Here is a 5,859-nt window from a genome sequence, read left to right as displayed (position 1 = left end):
GGAAAACACGTCCAAAAGCTAAAAAGGGGCTTTAAGTTGGTTTTGACCAACTTAAAGTCAATCCAAACGGGCTCTTTCTTACAAGGTTCGTTTTTTGTTTTTTTTATCAAAATTTATTTTTTCTTTTTTCCCTTATCATTTATAATTCTTTGATCTGTTGCATAGTTTGGATATACTCATCTTCTCTACTGAATAACAGAAGTTAGAACTCTTTTAGGGTTTTGTAAATTTTGTTTAGCCTATAATTGGGAAAAGGGCAGCCATTCAAACTCCATATGTATTACTGGAATGTGTAATCAAGATGAAATTTGTGAAATAGTACCAGGTTTATGTGAAAGATATTAGTTTTAGCTTCTTCCCAAATATATTTTGAAAAACAATTGTTCTCTTTATGTGCTTGAAATTATAAAGTTGTCCTCGTTGATTCTTTCTAATTGAATTTTTTTTTTGTATTAACTTTTTCCATTTTTTTTATCGAAAAAATTAGGTTTTCTTATGGATCATCAACTACAGTCCGATATTGAATGTTTTATCATCCTTGAGGAGATATTGTACCAACAATTTCTTGTTATGTGTATTTTTCTTTTCATGGTCTTTCATGGTCTTTCTATAAGAAGAATATACATGTAATTAGGTACCTTATGAGTTGTAGAGTTCCTAAAATTATCTCTCATTTAAGTTGTATCATACAAGACAGTGACACAACATGTATTGATAAGTTAAGGATGGATAGAAATTCTTTTCACATTTTAGTTCTCTTAACTAAGGAAGTTGGAGGTTTGACTGATAGCAAATATATAAGTGGTGAAAAGTTAGCAATATTTTTAAATATTTTGCCTCATCATGAGAATAATAGATCCATTAAGGTTGATTATGCTAGATCGGGTTGGAGCGTAAGTCAAGCTTTCATCGAATGTTTGAAAGTTATTCTCAAACTAGCTCCATTGTTACTTGTTAATCCCAAACCGGTGCTTGAAGATGAGCTTGACGATCGATGGAGATGGTTTAAGGTATATGTACTTTCAATTGAGTGTCTATTAGTTCATGTAAAAGTAAAATAAATATAATTTTATGAAGAAATTTTAATAGTTTGAGATATGTTAGAACTTTTTATTGGGATGTCTAGGTGCATTGGATGGTACTTACATTCAAATTAGAGTTCCATCTAAGGACAAACCAAGATACAGGACAAGAAAGGGAGAAATAGCAACTAATGTAGTGGGAGTTTGTGATAGAAATCTCAATTTTACTTATGTATTACCTAGTTGGGAAGGATCAGCAGCTGATGGTCGTGTACTACGAAATGCTATAGCACGAACGAATGGTTTGGAAATTTCTGAGGGTAATACCATACATATGCTCACATTAAAATTGTATCACAAAAATAATGCTATATAAAAGTAACTAATTTTTTGTTTATATTATAGGTTATTATTATTTGTGCGGTGGGGGATATACAAATGGGGGATATAGATATTGGTTAAGGGATTGGGAAGGTGACAATCCACCACCATAATGTCGAGAAGAGCTTTTCAATATGAGGCATGCTAGAGCTCGTAATGTTATTGAAAGGGCATTTGATCTCTTGAAAGGACATTGGGGAATTCTTAGAAGCCCTTCGTGGTACTCAGTTAGCATTCATAACATCAGGATCATTAGTGCTTGTTGTTTGATACACAACTTTATTCGTAGAGAGATGGAAGTGGACCCCTTAGACATTGATATGGAAGAACAAGTAGAATATCAACATGATAACATTAATGTTGTTGAGTCATCTGAGGAGTGGACCACATGGAGGGATGAGTTGGCTCAATCAATATGGAATGCAAATCTAGTCAACTGATCTTTTCAATTATTTTGTGCTTGTAATATGTTTTATGCGGCATTTGGGTGTTTTTCTCTTTAGCTTTTGATATTATTGTAAGGTGTATCAACTTTTACCGTTTTGTGATATAAGAAATAAGTACTTACATTAATTTGGTAAAACTACTGTATGTTTAATTTATTTTTTTTGTGATGTGTTAGTACTTCGTGCTTCTATATTTTTAATCTATAAAGTGTATGATTTTTTTTATGATGCTAAGTAATGGTTTGGAGATACTTTTGCGTCTAGTGATAGCAACTAATACTAACGATGATTTGTTTCACAAGATTATACAGACAAAATGGATAGCCAAAAATCTTCAATGAATCCACCAAAAAGATCAAGATGATCAACACCTTCAACCCGAAGGACATGGACTCCTCCAGAAGAGAGCTCTCTTATAAACTGTTTGAAAGAGTTATGTGTTAATGGTTGGAGAGCCGATAATGGAACCTTTAGGCCAGGATACCTGATGGAGTTGGAGCACTATTTGTGTGAACGTCATCCTGATAGTGGCTTGAAAGGTGAACCACATGTCAATTCTAAATTAAAAGCGTGGAAGAAAAGTTATGCAAGCATAAGTTTACTAAAGAGTCGAAGTGGTTTGTGATTTCAATATAGTGATGGAACAATACTTGTTGATGATCCAAAGGAATGGGATAAATTGTTAAAGGTAATTAATATTTTACTTTAGTTATTAGAATATTATTACTTCATATAGATATTTCTCGAGTCTTCATAATTTATAATTAATAGATATAACATTGTCGTCTTTCTTTCATTGTTTGGCTAGGATGATCCTGGTGCAAGAAATATTAACACTAAAAAATGGCCAATGTTTGCGGATTGGGATGAAATTTTTGGCAAAGATAGGGCAACTGGAGAGTATGCAGAAGGGCCATTGGATTGAGGATATTTTAAAGAATCAAACATCAGAACTTTCTACTGATATGAGTTTGGGATTTCTTAACGATGTTGACGGAGATGAATATGAAGACGAAGCTAGTCATGGACCTAATGCACCTACTGAAGAAGCTAAAAGTGCTTATATAGGACCTAATTTTACCGGGGCATCTGAAAATGAATATGCTAGAGGATCTCCTCATGAACATACTGGAGCATCTGGAAAGCAAGGGTAGTATGTTAAAAAATCTTCTTCTAGTGTCAATGAAAAAGAGAAAAGCATAAAAAGAAAAAGAATTGGGGAGGATGTTAATGAAACATTTCTGGAGACTATGGCGGAAGACATGAAAAACTTTACCGAAAGTCAAGACAAAATAATTGGTTCCTTGATTGAGAAGATTGGAAATCGTGACCACTCTGATATGCGTGGTCAAATTTATTCCATTATTGAATCTCCCGCATTCAATTTGTACACCATAGAACAACGTATCAAAGCTAAAAGGTTATCTGTGGTGATGTCAAAAATATGGAAATCTTTTTGCGAATGGGTGAGCTTGAGCGCCAGATAATGATGTTTATGGTCGTCAATGATAAACTTTGAAGTACGATAAACTTGTGTATATAAGTGGCGACACTAGTGTGATATTTTTTGCTCAACTAACAATTTCAAAGTTTGACTGGGGTGCCATTTTTTGATCCTGGTTATGTTTACACTCTTTTGTTTATGACTAATGGTCATGAGTATGCTAGAATCTTTTGTATGTCTAAAATCTATTAAATAGATCAACTCTCATGTAAAAGTTAAAAGTTTATTGTAAGTTTGTTGTTGGTTATCAGGTTTTTGTGCAATTGTTTATGTTGTTTTGCTACAGTTTTGGTCTCATTTTTTCTGCTATGTTAGACTAGTTTTTGATCTAATTTTTTCTGTTCTGATGCAGTTTTTAGTGAGCTAAATTATTCCAGTTTTGGCATATATTTTGGTGAATACTTACTGAAATTTTACTCCCATTTTAACCACTATTTTAGTTGTAGTTTTGGTTGGTTTGCTATAGGAATTGCTACAATTTTGGTCAACTTTCTGGGATAGTATGGATATGCACGTTTCTGCTATTCCAGGCCCATTGTTCCTTGGCCAGATGAGGTAGTATGGATATACCAGATGGAGAAGAGGAAGAATGGTTTGGCATCAATTGGTAGTTATGTGTTTGGTATGGTGATTTGCTGTAATTCGTGAAAAAGCAACTCCTTGAGGTTTCAAAAAGGAAATTTTAATGTTGTACGAGTCTGTGAAGATTGAAGAGAGTTGTTTAGAGAAGTACATCCTGCTGGTGTATCTGTTTCTCTGCATCAGTTGATTGGAGGTCTAGAGTCACCTGTAACTGCTGCATCAGAATCAGGTCCATGGAGGATGTACATCTAGTAAAGCTTCAAAATGTTGGGAAAGGCAAGCACCAAATAAAAGTGCACGATAGGGCCATAGCAGAAGAAAACCCAAAACAAAACTTTTCGTTATATTTGAACCAAGAGAAGGCAAACTAATGCAAGCACAAATATTGTTTGGGGCAGCCAACAAACTACCAAAAATAAATATGGCAAGGCAAAACTAAATCAATAATACGAGACACCAAATTTACGTGAAAACCTCTTCGGTGTGAAGAGTAAAAACCACGGGATTAAAAGCTCCACTATTATCATCAAGAGTTACAAAAGTGTTCTCCAAAATGGCCATCAATGAAGTGCCAAACAAAGAGTAACAACAACTACAAGATAGCACCCAAAACTAGAGAAGTAAAAGGAGCAAAATCACCAAAACACAACTATTATTCACAAGCTAAAATCTGGAGCTACAGGGCTCCAAAACCACCTCTGTCAGTTCCCAATCAAATATTAAGTTGAAAGGAACAAGCTATCCAAAAATCAGCTCAATCGAACAAGGAACGAAGTGGAAATTGCGATTTGAAAATGGTTGCTAGGGCTTGTGTGCAAAATCTACACTCTCTCACTTTTCTCTCTATATGTGGCTGCTATACTCTTATGTATCTTGAAAAATAAGACATAGAAGAGTCTTACATATGCACCATAAGAATTGAGCTTATGGAAAAAAGTGGGCTAATACAAATTGGGCTTTTATTTATCCACATAAAAAGAGAAAAAGATCAAAACCCAACAATTCTCCCCCTCCCGACTATGTGGAGGAGACCACCATCCCAGCGATCATGCGACATCCTTCAAACTTCCCTCTTGGAAAAGCTTTAGTCATCATATCGGAACCATTATCATTCTTATAAATCTTCTCAAGTTCAAGCAGCTTAGAATCCAACACATCTCGAATTCAATGGTATGTCACATCAATGTGTTTAGACCGACCATGAAATATAGAATTCTTGCCAAGGTGAATAGCACTTTGACTGTCGCAATAAAGCACATACCTCTTTTGAGCACAAGTAAGTTCCTCCAAAGGTCTCTTCACTCAGAGCAACTCTTTACAATCTTCAACAACAACAATAAGCTCAGCTTCTGTAGTAGATAGAGCAACACGTTTTTTGCAATCTAAATTGCCAAGACACAGCCCCCCGACAAAAGTAGTCAAGTAGCTTGAAGTAGACTTACGATAATCAACATCACCAATCATATCTGAATCAGTGTAACCACAGAGAATAGGCTTTCCTGTTCTAAAACACAAACTCAGACTAGAAGTGCCACAAAGATATCTCATAATCCACTTAACAACATTCCAATGCTCTCTTCCTAGATTAGAAAGAAAACGGCTAACAATACCAACAACATGAGCAATATCCGGTCTTGTACACACCATTGCATACATCAAACTACCAACAACTGAAACATAAAGAACTTTCTTCATATTTTCCTTCTTACCATCACTGGAAAGACAATACTTCATGCTCAATTTGAAGTGCATAGCGAAAGGTGTACTGACAACCTTAGCTTTGTCCATGTTAAATATATGAAGTACTTTCTGAATGTACTTCTGTTGTAATAACCATAACTTCTTGGCCTTTTTATCATGGACAATCTGCATGCCAAGAATCTTCCTTGCTGGTCCCAAGTCTTTCATAGCAAAAGACTTATTC

The 5,859-nt window shown here is 34.9% G+C and overlaps 1 long non-coding RNA gene across 1 annotated transcript; it reads left to right on the top strand.

The window, feature by feature from the left end:
- Positions 1-2,103: 2,103 nt before the first annotated feature.
- On the top strand, positions 2,104-3,603 carry LOC129888187 (uncharacterized). The gene is made up of 2 exons (XR_008766610.1): positions 2,104-2,537; positions 2,658-3,603. It is a non-coding gene; the product is annotated as an uncharacterized LOC129888187 (long non-coding RNA).
- Positions 3,604-5,859: the final 2,256 nt, after the last annotated feature.

This window comes from Solanum dulcamara, chromosome 1 (assembly GCF_947179165.1).
Source record: "Solanum dulcamara chromosome 1, daSolDulc1.2, whole genome shotgun sequence".
Classification (NCBI taxonomy): Eukaryota; Viridiplantae; Streptophyta; class Magnoliopsida; order Solanales; family Solanaceae; genus Solanum; species Solanum dulcamara.
This window is presented reverse-complemented; position numbering and strand designations above follow the sequence as displayed.